An 11,784-nucleotide genomic window follows, 5' to 3' on the forward strand; every position below is an offset into this window, starting at 1 on the left:
TCATATGGTGTCTCTGCGCTGCCTTTATACATTATCACAGTGTTGTGTCAATGCAGCTCTTGGCAACACTCGTTCACAAAACACACCCGTAATTTGTTTTCACTCTATTGTTCACGTGTTCCATTAAACTCTGACCCACGGCAAGATCGCATCTCACAATGATCCAAAGATACTAATTTATTCGTCTCTGTCACTACCACTAAACACAAAAAACAGCCAGACACGCGAAGCAGGTGAGGAACACAATCAACAATAGGACCCTGAGGAGGGAACGCCGTTCCACTCATACTTTCACTTTCCTTTATCAAAGAAAGAGCGGCCCAGGCCTGTCATTAATGCAAGCTTCTTCTCCCCGGTCCCTCGGTTGCTATGGTTACTGGCACGCGTCCCTCTGTGCACATGTCCCCGGGCTCCAGCCTAGGGGGGCGGGGGGGGGGGTAATAACGAGTGTCGGTCACTGCCCTCGCAGGGAGGACGGGCCCAGGGTGAAGCGCAAAGGACTGTTGGTTAGGGGGCCCAGGAGCATAGCCCTGGCAGGGCCCTTGCAGTGATGCACCTGAGTGATGTGGGGGGGCTCACAGCATCATGAACATTAATACACTGTGGGTGGTGTCACCTCCTGCCCAGTGTGAGCAGCCCCCAGGGAGGGGGGGGGGGGGGGGGTTGTGTGAGTAGAGGGGGCCACGCCTGGAATTCTCCAGGCCCTACACCCAGTGCGCATGCGCCTCAGCCGTGAGGACTCGGGTGCCAAGTGGCTCCACAGTACTTCCTGCTCGTCATGTCCGGTGCCAGGCCCCTGCCTCTCGCCCATCAGACCTTTCCCAGCAGGTACAGGGCACATGGGCACCGGGCACAAAGGTTCGACTTGGATCCACCTTCTCTGCAAAGGATTCTACTGAGTTTTCGTTGGTTCCACTGACTGGTTATTGCCAATCTCACAAACGTGTTTTTGCGCAGCTAATTCTCCCTTGCACATTTACAAAATCCAGAAGTTAAAATTATTTTATAGTTAGGTAACGTAATTACATTTTAGCTTACGTAAAACACAATTCTAGAAATTCACAGAATTCAAACTAAGGTGAAACTGACTTTATAGTCAGGTTTAGAAATATTATACAACTAATGTTTAACCATTTACCGGATTTTACTATGCTGACACGAGTACAGTGTTCGCCTCACCATGCTTATGACCTCACATAATCCGTCACTCATGACGTGTAATGACATCATTGATGGCATCATCCAGACTACGGCTCTTCAAATTACTCTATAAACCGTTTCATCACTCAAAAAAAAGAAGGGTAAGAAAGGGTCCATAAACATATACATCATGTATTGTCTTTATGTCATGTGTACAGGTATGACATAGAAACGGTCAGTTGCGGCCGGCATGCCTCGCCGTGAGGGGAGGGCAGGGGGGAGGTAGTCACAGGGGGGGGTCACGTGGGTGGGTCACGCAGGGAGGTCGTGTGGGGGTGTTTTAAGTACAAAACCTTGAGGCCAGGTCCTGAGTAACTTGGCTCCTGCTCTCCTGCCTCTGACGGGAACAGGAAGCAGGCAGCCTGGCTCCCTCCCCTAAGCCAATCCAAATGCTGCATGCAGCGTTCTGATTGGTCGGACGGCGCCCAGCCAGGGGCTTATGGTCTGGGCATGTTCTCCATGCAGGCTGCATTGCAGCAGTGATGGAGGAGGGCAAAGTGCGCCTGACTGGTTTGGGCGGACCGAGAGTGCCCGCAAACAGTCTTCACACTGAGGAGTGGGCACACCACTCCTCCCCTGCTCGAAGAGCAGAGCAGCCCCTCCCACTGCCGGCCCGCCACGCAAAGATATAATGGAAATAACTCCAAGTGACTATCATTTTATGTTTCCGCTTCTCGCACTGCAAGAAAACAGTGGGGCAATGCTCTACCGCCAACGCAGAGGAGCCGCCCCTGGAAACAGTGTAGAAAAAAGTGTGAAAAGTTAAAAGGTGCGCTCCTTCGCTACCAGTGACGGTGGAAGTGAAAGCAGTACTTCATTCAAACCCAGTAGAGACGGAGCGCAGCTAGAGTGAGTTATAGACACGTTTCAGCAGGTAATGGTTTCATTCAAAGGCCTCTTGTGAAAACAAAACCTTCTCCTTACAATAAATGATTCACCTGTGGATTTATGTTCACATACGAACATTAAGGAGTTCGCATGTAGCGCTTGCTACAAATATCATATAAACTGGATATTTATAAAGTACGGATATTTATTCACATAAGTTCATGAAACTTATCATACATTATACATCGCTGTAGAGCCTATAATCTATGGGTGACTCTCTAATAAGCTATTCAAGTCACTGAATGAGTGTAACCCTTGTTAAAATAGTGTATCCCGTTATGCTCATTTCAGGAATAGGTGAAAGGTGTGTTTTCATTCTATGGAGGGCTGCGCATAGGGCATGGCTGTGCATGCCTTATTATTCTTTGCTTTATAGATGTGATATAGCATTGCCACCCGCTGCAATGGGCTATTCCAGTTTTTAAAGGCCCGAGCCACAGCCAAATACCTATACTGAAGATGAGGGCCTTTAACAACCATTATAGCCCAAGGCAGAAGGCCTATAAGGCTATTAGAGTATTCCATCCACTGAGGGTAGAACATTCTAAACTTTTCAAATCAAATCAAATCAGGAATATTTATTCAGCGCAATCATATCACCCGAAAGTCTCATGGCGCTTGCAAAAAAGCTCAGATGTTAATTTAAGCAGAGCCGTTAGGAGTCAAACAGCCAAGTTTTTAGCTCCCCGCAAAAATGATTATGACTTGAGATGGTATGCAAGTATAGGGGCAGTTTATTCCAGAAAGCGGGCGCGAGGAAGGAAAAAGATCTCCCCCCCCCCCCCCAATCTGGTTTCACAGATTTAATAGAATTTAAAAGAAATGTGTTGCTGGATCTTAGAGCCCTGCATGGGCAATACCAGCTGAATTTCTTCTTCCAGGAACATTTCCATAAATATTTTTATGAGTTAGGCAGAGAATCTTAAACCAAGTTCGTTTTCTGATAGGGAGCTAGTGGTGAAGTCTTAACTTTGAGAACGAGGGGGATCTCGGAGGAAGATTCAACACCAGTCTAGCAGCCGTGTTCTGCAGGACTAGGAGCCTGGTTTGAGAGATATTCATTTACAAAGGACAACAGAGCATTGCCATAATCCATGCGATTTATGATCAGGCCTTGGACTAATGATTTCCTAGCTATGGTCGGGAGCCATTTAAAAACTTTACATGGATTCCCCATGATGCCGAAACAGGAACCGACTAAATGATTGACCTGATCTTTCATAGACAATGTATTGTCTATATGGATACCTAAGTTCCGAATAGATTGTTTTGGCTCTGGGAAAGGCCCGAGAGCTTGGGGCCACCAGTCACTGGACCAGCATTCGTGGGCTTTGCCAAAGAGGACTATTTCAGTCTTTCCTCCATTTAATTGAAGATGGTTTGAGTTTATCCATTTATCAATGTGGGTCATACAATTTTTAAAACGTATTTTTGTGTCAGTGGGGTCTGTGCCGAGGGTGATCAGGGCCTGAGTATCATCAGCAGATGACACAACGTCAAAGCCGTAGGATTTGATCACCTCTGCTCACTGAGTTAGGTAAAGATTAAAGAGTGTCGGGTTCAGAATAGGCCCCTGAGGTACTCCCATCCTTACAGGTGACTCGGTCAGTTAGATAGGTTCTCAGCCATTTAAGGGCTTTCCCTCTGACACCAATCTCTCAGAGTCTTATATCTATAATTCTGTGGGAGATAGTGTCAAAGGCAGCCGATAGGTCTCGCAGGATGAGAATAGATGATTTACCGCTGTCCAACGCTAGCCTGATGTTGTCGTTGACTTCTACCAAGGGTGTTTCAGTGCTGTGTGCGCCTCTTAAGCCGGACTGTGATGAGTCCAGAAGACCGTGGCTTTCTAGGTAAGTGACAAGCTGTCTATTGACCAGCGACTCGGGCATCTTCCCAAAGTAGGGAAGGAGTGAGATAGGGCAGTAGTTTGCTGGGAGATTTGGGTCAGCAGTGTTTTTTTTAGAAAAGGTCTAACTTTTGAGGCCTTACATATTTTAGGGACGACAGCTTGTGACAGCTTTTGCAGAGATTCTGCACATACACATAACTATGTACAGGATTATGGGACGTCAGAGTATAAGGTTTAAGCTTTCCTACCTCCTTAGTACCCATGAGCTCTGGACCGCCTAGCTATAGTGTCTCACTCGTTCTCCTACTCACAAAAGGAGAAACACATGATTAGACAGCCCAGAACACAACACTCCCAGATCTCTCAGAAATCGCTGTAACAAGACACTCCCTTTTGCGCACACTCTCGTACCAGTAAACAATAAGATCTGATTGAGTCACTGAAATAGTTTAAAATATTTATTTCAGCTAAAGTGCTCTAAAATGCAGAATAGGTGCCACCACTAGCATAAAAATGCATAATACAAATATTGTCAGCATCACAGCAAGTGTATATATATTACAAAGTGAGATGTCATTACACATAGATAATGGAGACAGGACTACAGTACCTATGCTCCCTCCCCATGGACAGAATAAGTATTATTATATAATAGAAGATCTCTGTGCTTTGTCAGCAGACCCCATACCCGGCCTTAGATTGTATCTCTACATCACAGGTGCGTCTTGCTCTTCTCTCTGGACAGGTCCCCCTTCAAGTGTGTCTGTGTAAAACCCGCATTACCGTAATATCAAAAGTACCACTTTTTGCAACAGCAGTTGCAGAGGTATGTTTTGTCTATGTGCTAGGGCCTGACCAGTACAGAATAACAAGGGGCATTGTTGATTGATCTTGCCTACAATGTTCAGACTAAACTCCAGGGATAAGCAGAGAACACTTGCAGCAGACAGTCCTCATGTGAAAGACATAAACAGAGTCTTGCATAAACAGAAAGCTTCTAGTAACATGTGCAAAAGATCATGCTAACTTGAAGATGTCAACAGTGCGCCTAGCGACCATGTAACACCCTCCCCCTGGCCAGGTTGTAGCATATAGTGAAACTAAACCACAAAGGATAAGCAGAACCACAGTGCAATCATAGGGTGGAAAGATAGCAAATGAGTAATGGCACTTTAGAGAATTAATAGCTGCTCATGGCGTGCCTGAAAACTGCATCAACTTGTTGGATCCTTGGTAGACTAGCCGTTCCAAAATGTAATCATTGTCGGTGAAAGCGAACTGGGATGCCAACCAGTTTAGCAAATCGAAGGAACATACATGCTGGTCATAATCAATGGCTACCAGGAGCATATCCGGGCAGCTTGCATTGTATTTGATGAAACTTTGTTGCAAGAGGTGCAGTGCAGCCTCACAGGTATTCCCGCAACCCAATACTCCATTCACAGCAGCAAGCATTATTCGGTCATCACCGGAACAGTCTTGGTCATGAGCCAACAAAGGACCCTTCAACAGTTCATAATCCGAGCCAGGTTGAGATGCATTTGAGAGGCATACATCCAATGCCTAGGTACAAGTGCATGTTTGGCACCAGAAAACAGGTTGAATGCAAGTAAAATAGGCATAACAGAAAGTGATCCCAACAGTGACACTTATAGTTGTGAGAGGCATCAGCTAGCAAAAGGATCAGAGGCAAGCCACCAAAGGCGCTGGAAAATATAGAATGGATAAAGGCGGGTATTACACCAATATTGTCTGAAAAGATGTAACAAGGCCGGATCGCACAAGTTTAAAAAAAACTGCTAGGCATCTCTGTCCATGTAATAGTCGCTAGTGCCCAGGTGGAACAATCAGTACTGATCAGGATTATTGAATGACTGGAGTGTTACTTCTGGAACATCCACAGAAAGATCCAGTGGTGGAGAGGCATATTCAGGCTGGGCAACTGGAGACGTTGACCATAAAACTGGCAACACATCAATCGAGGTTTCCACTTCCCATACTTGTTGCACAGGACTTTATGGGGATGACATAGCAGTAAGGGAAACATCTCTCCACGGGATGGTCCTAAGCACATTGTTCAGTACCGGCCAACTGGTGTAGTTTGACATTTTCAATAGAAATGTAACATTTCTCCTTGCGACCAGGCAACAGCGGTAAACTTATTGTACGAGTACCCTTCAATGCAAGTACTGGCACCAGTGCACGGTAGGATGGACCCAATTATTTTTTTCTTCTCTTTCTTTTCCTGGACTAGGTCACCCACTTTCGGAAATCAGTGGAGATAGGAATCAGCACTGCAGTGTCGTTGGACGAGAGCCACTGAGATGTTGCAAGAGTATCACATGTCTATTGTAGATCCTGCAACAGAGTACAATGGTCTACGTCAAATGTTACAACTGCTGCCACAACATCTAGACCATCAATGTCTGGCACAAACATTTTATTGCCAAAGAGCATTGCGTATGGGGTCCGCCCAGTCAGTGATCTTCTAGGGAGATTATTTATTTCACATTGGGCACCATAGAAATCAGTCAGCCAATCCCGATCTGTACCTATAACTCTAGCTGTGAAAGACTGCTTCAATAATAAAACAAGGCTGTGGAAAACCACAACCTACGTGAAGCACAGCTGAAGACAATGATGTCTCTACAAAAGTAAACACACTTTAATTGCATACATCCAAAAATATTTGCATGAAACCTAATGAACAAGAATCGTTTTAAGAAACAATGCAATACACAACTCAATACTCAGTAGATGTCACTCTCATGAGTTCAAACTGTATTTATGTAAATCATAAATGTTATTCATTGATTTGACATCAGCCAACAAGAAACAATTTGTTGCCTATTTACAAAATCAAAAACAAGAACATCAATCCCAGTGCATTTCGGGTTAATACTAAACCCTTTATCAGGGGCATATAACAAAGAATGATAATCAGTGTTTGTATCTTCATGTCTTCTGTCCAGAGCTACAACAAAAGTCAAAATGAATGTTCAATGAGCAACTTGTTAAATGTCATGACAAAAAATGTTAATAGGATTTGCACTCGGGGGAATTCAAGGGTTAAAGAAAAAGAAGAAAAAATGGTAAAAGACCAATCACCAGGTACAAACACAAACTATACTCTCTGTGACTTAATGTGCCATATGAAACAATATATAAAGTGACTCCTTCAAACGCAACCCAACCTAAATGTGTGCTTGCAAATATACGTCAGTAGCTTACCCCAAATTGATCTCGCTTGAATACCAAGGCGTGAAAAGTTTGTAAAGCTAAAATGACAAAAGCACCTCTGATTATGACCGCAGCGTTAATCGTAGGATAAAAACAAGCCCAGCAATGTAAATTACCACTGTTCTTACCCGTGAGAGCGAACAAAGTTCCAAAACAGCCACAAGGTAGTTAAAACAATCTGAACGGTCGGTGCTCTGTGGAGCAAAAAGAAAACCGCCCGTCAACCTCAGCCAAAAGCCGTCCAGTCTGATTAAAAGGATGTGAATGCCGACAGTGACTCACCGTGCCCAAGGGACTTCAACCGACTTCCGTGTTACACAAAGTACACCCGTGGTGTACATGAAGTACGCTCATGGCACAATTTGACGTTGCTTCTCTATTTGAATGGCCAAGTTAGTCAAAATAGAAAGGGGACTCTAAAGTTACAAAACAGTCTGAACTTTATGTAACCTGAACTTGCACACAAGAGTACAATTGGCGATATTCGAGTATATTGCTCCACATGTCTAATCACTTAACTCTGTACCGTAGTGTCTAAAGTTGACCATCATGATAAACCTGAAAAGCTCCCCATATAGTTATACCCATCAGTCGCTTCCTAGGACCTTTAACCGAGAATAAGCTCCATTCTAGTTTATATAAATTATACATTTTGGCTCGCCAGAGCTCAAATGCCGGCGGCTTTTCCTGCAACCATTCCGCTGCAATACACAGGCGGGTTACCGTCATTGAAAAAAATATATATATATATATTGATGCAAGCCATTCGTAAAACTATTTGTGGTAATCTTCCCCAATAACATCATAGCAGGAGTGATGATCAGAGGTAGGTTTATAGCCAAGGACAACAACTTTTCCATATCTGCAATGAATCTATTCAGTTTGTTGCATCTAAAAAAATATGAACGCTGTCCGCGTTGTCTTCCCCGCATCAAAAGCATTTCCCGTCGTACCCACCCCCCCATTTAGCCATCCGTGCAGGGGTATAATATAAATCAAATAAGGTCCTAAAAAATTGAGCTTTCAAATTTGCTGACATTAGTGTTTCTCTAGACATCACAAGAAGAGCTTCAATCACAATATCTGTTTCTCCCAGCGCTGCAGACCATTTAGACCTACATTTTTCAAGATCATCTGGCCTGTCCACAAGCAACAATTGATATTAGGCTCCAATTTTAACCTGCCTTCTAATCCCTTCTACCACAGCATTAGATCGCATATCAACATCAGTATGAACTAAAAAATCTCTAATTTGCAAACATTTTAAAAGATGAGTTTTGGGAAAGCCAAATTGAGTAGTTAATTCATCAAATGATTTACATATCCCAGTATCAGAATACAAATCACCTAAATATCTAACCCCCTTCCTCTTCCAATTTTGCAAGATATTATCCCCAAATATTCCTGGTAAGACCCTACATGCATTAAAAGGAGTATAATATGAGCTCTTCCCCATTACATTCGATTTAAAAGTCAATTTCCACACTTTAAATGCACTGATCAAGACTTTAAATTGTGTTCGTTTAAAGTAACTACCATCCAGTTCTATAAATAAATACTGTTTTGCAATTGGGCCTAGTAAGATTTCAAAAATTGTTGGAGCAGTAGCACTATTAGCAGCAGTCTCCCCCGTAATTAACACCCGCATTTTCAAAAGAAAGCATGTAACAAAGTAAAGTAAAAAATCAGGTACAGCCAAGCCCCGCCTATCAAAAGGCAAAGTCATGAGTCTCATCGCCCGTCTAGGTCTCCACGGGCTCCATATACATTTCCCACAGATTGATTGTAAGTGCTGTAATCTCGACTTGGATATTTCCAAGGGTATTGACCGGAATAGGTAAAGGACCTTAGGAAGTACATTCATTTTACCAATATTACAGCGTCCAATAATTGTAAAATACAATTGATCCCACCTGTCCAAAGAAGCTTTAACTTTATGGGCAAGCAACTTCCAATTAACATCCATAAGTTCAGACATAAAAGCTTGGATTTGTATCCCCAAGTAGGTCACCTGTTTCACAACCCGCCCATCCTGCCATAATACACTAGCAGAGCATAAAATTTGCATTTTTAACTCATTAAGTTTATAGCCCGTAGTCCTACCAAATTCTTTAGCTAAGCGCTCTATCTCTATAATCGCAAGAGAAGGATTCTCTGTGACTACCGCTATATCGGCTGCATAAGCAAAAACAGAGAAACAATAGTCAAAAACCCGAAATGGAGGAATAGATGCATTATAAGACAGTTGTTCTATAAAAGGATTAATATATAAGGCAAACAAAAGAGTGGAGCAAGGGCACCCCTGCCGAGTTCCTCTGGTTATGCTCACAGCATCCGATAGCATTCCCATTACCGATATCTAAGCCGTAGGAGCCGTATATAGCGCCTGTAATGCTACAATTAATTTCTTACCAAACCCAGTTTTATCCATCAGTCACCACATATAATCCCCTTGGACGCGATCAAACGTTTTCTCTGCACCCAGTAAGATCAGCGCTAGATCCCTTTTTTCTGTCCCTGCAATATCAAACAGTGTTATTACTTTATTCACATGGTCCGCCGTACCCCGTTCCGGAATAAAACCATGTTGATTTCATGAGACCGGAGGTGTTATACCTTTAGCCAACCGATTGGCCAAGATTTTAGAGTACATTTTATTATCGCTATTCAATAAAGAAAATGGGCGACATGATCCTACTAAATCTGGAGATTTACCCTTCTTACAAAATACTGCTATCGTAGCATCTGACCAAGATTTCGGAGGGTATCCTAGCTGTGCCAACTGTAATGCTTTCAACATTTCATAGAGATCGGGTTATCCAATTGCTCCACAAGACTGGAATCTAGTTGTTTCAAGCCCTCTTCAAAGATCAGTCTCTGATCCCCCTCCGATATCCCCTGCTGAGTATACAAATAAGAGTAAAACTGTGGAAAATTAAAAGAATCTGATGAGGATCAGAGTGCAACACCCCATTCGAGTCCCTCAATGCCTGAATATTTTGAGCCAATTCCTTTATTCGCAGTCGAACAGCCAATCGTTTTCCAATAGATTCTCCATATTCATGACTTTGCCGCTTAAAGATCAGATATTTTGGCCCTTGTTGTATAGTCAGACATCCCTTCAGTCAAGTGTAGCGAAATTCCAGTGGCACTGTGAGCACGGGATCCATGTCTGGGCATACCCATCACGCTTAGGTCATCCCAATGAAGACCACAAAAAAGTGATGAATGGAAATTTTGAGTTAATCTCAGCCCTGGTAATTCCTCAGGGACACATCCCAGCTGAGTATGCCAAGACATTGGTCATGTTACATACCCATAAGAAGTGAAATCAGGAAAGCAAGGGATTGTTAACCTTTTGTGTTTGTCAAATATACACAGTGGTCGAAGTGGAGAATAAAAAGTAGAGGAACTGTGGGTGGAGAATCAGGGGGCGGGAATAACCGAAGATTGGATCAGTGGGAGGAGTCAGTGATGTGGCTAGAAATCGCAAAACATACCAATTTTTTGTACTTTTAGCATTTCACGGACCAGTTACAGCTTATAACGGTATTTAATTCAAACAATGGATAAACATGTTTATTTCAGAAAAAAGCAAATACTCTTAGGGAATACAGGTTTATGTAAAGTGTGCAAAATATTAGCAGGAACAATGGGATGGGCGCAAATTCAGGATAGTGAGTGTAAAAATTCAGGACAGGAGGTCAAAATTCACGTCAGTGGATGTCATGCAATAGTATATAAATAAATAGGCAGGGAACATAGGTACAAGTCACTTTTCCTATCCCTTCACCGCTCCTTCCCTGTCATTTCCCCAGCCCGGTCGCCACTCCTGCCCGTTCACCGCTCCTGCCCTTTCACAGCTCCTACCTATTCACCACTCTTGCTCATGCCTAAACACTGCTCTCGCCTGTCACTTCTCCTGCCCCGTCACTTCTCCTACCCCATCACTTCTCCTGCCCCATCACTTCTCCTGCCCGGTCACTTCTCCTGCCCCGTCACTTCTCCTGCCCGGTCACTTCTCCTGCCCCGTCACCTCTCCTGCCCCGTCACAGCTCCTGCCCCATCACCACTCCTGCCCCGTCACTGCGCCTGCCCCGTCACCACTCCTGCCCCGTCTACCGCTCCTGCCCTGTCTACCGCTCCTGCCCCGTCCGCCACTCCTGCCCTGTCCACTGTTCCTGCCCCGTCCACTGCTCCTGCCCCATCCACCACTCCTGCCCCTTCCACCGCTCCTACCCATTCACCGCTCCTACCCATTCACTGCTCCTACCCACTCACCAATCCTACCCATTCACCACTCCTGCCCGTCACCTCTCCTGCCCCGACACTTCTCCTGCCCCTTCACTGCTCCTGCCCCGTCACTGCTCCTGCCCTGTCACTGCTCCTGTCGTGTCACTTCTCCTGCCCTGTCACCGCTCCTGCCTGTTCACTGCTGCTGACGTTCACTGCTCCTGAAGTTCACTGTTCCTGCCTCGTTCACCACTCCTGCCTCATTCAGCACTCCTGCCTCGTTCACCGCTCCTGCCCCGTTCACTGCTCCTGCCCCGTTCACTGCTCCTGTCCTTTCATTGCTCCCGCCCGGTTACCGCTCCTGCTCATGC

This window comes from Lissotriton vulgaris, chromosome 4_2, assembly GCF_964263255.1.
Source record: "Lissotriton vulgaris chromosome 4_2, aLisVul1.2, whole genome shotgun sequence".
Classification (NCBI taxonomy): Eukaryota; Metazoa; Chordata; class Amphibia; order Caudata; family Salamandridae; genus Lissotriton; species Lissotriton vulgaris.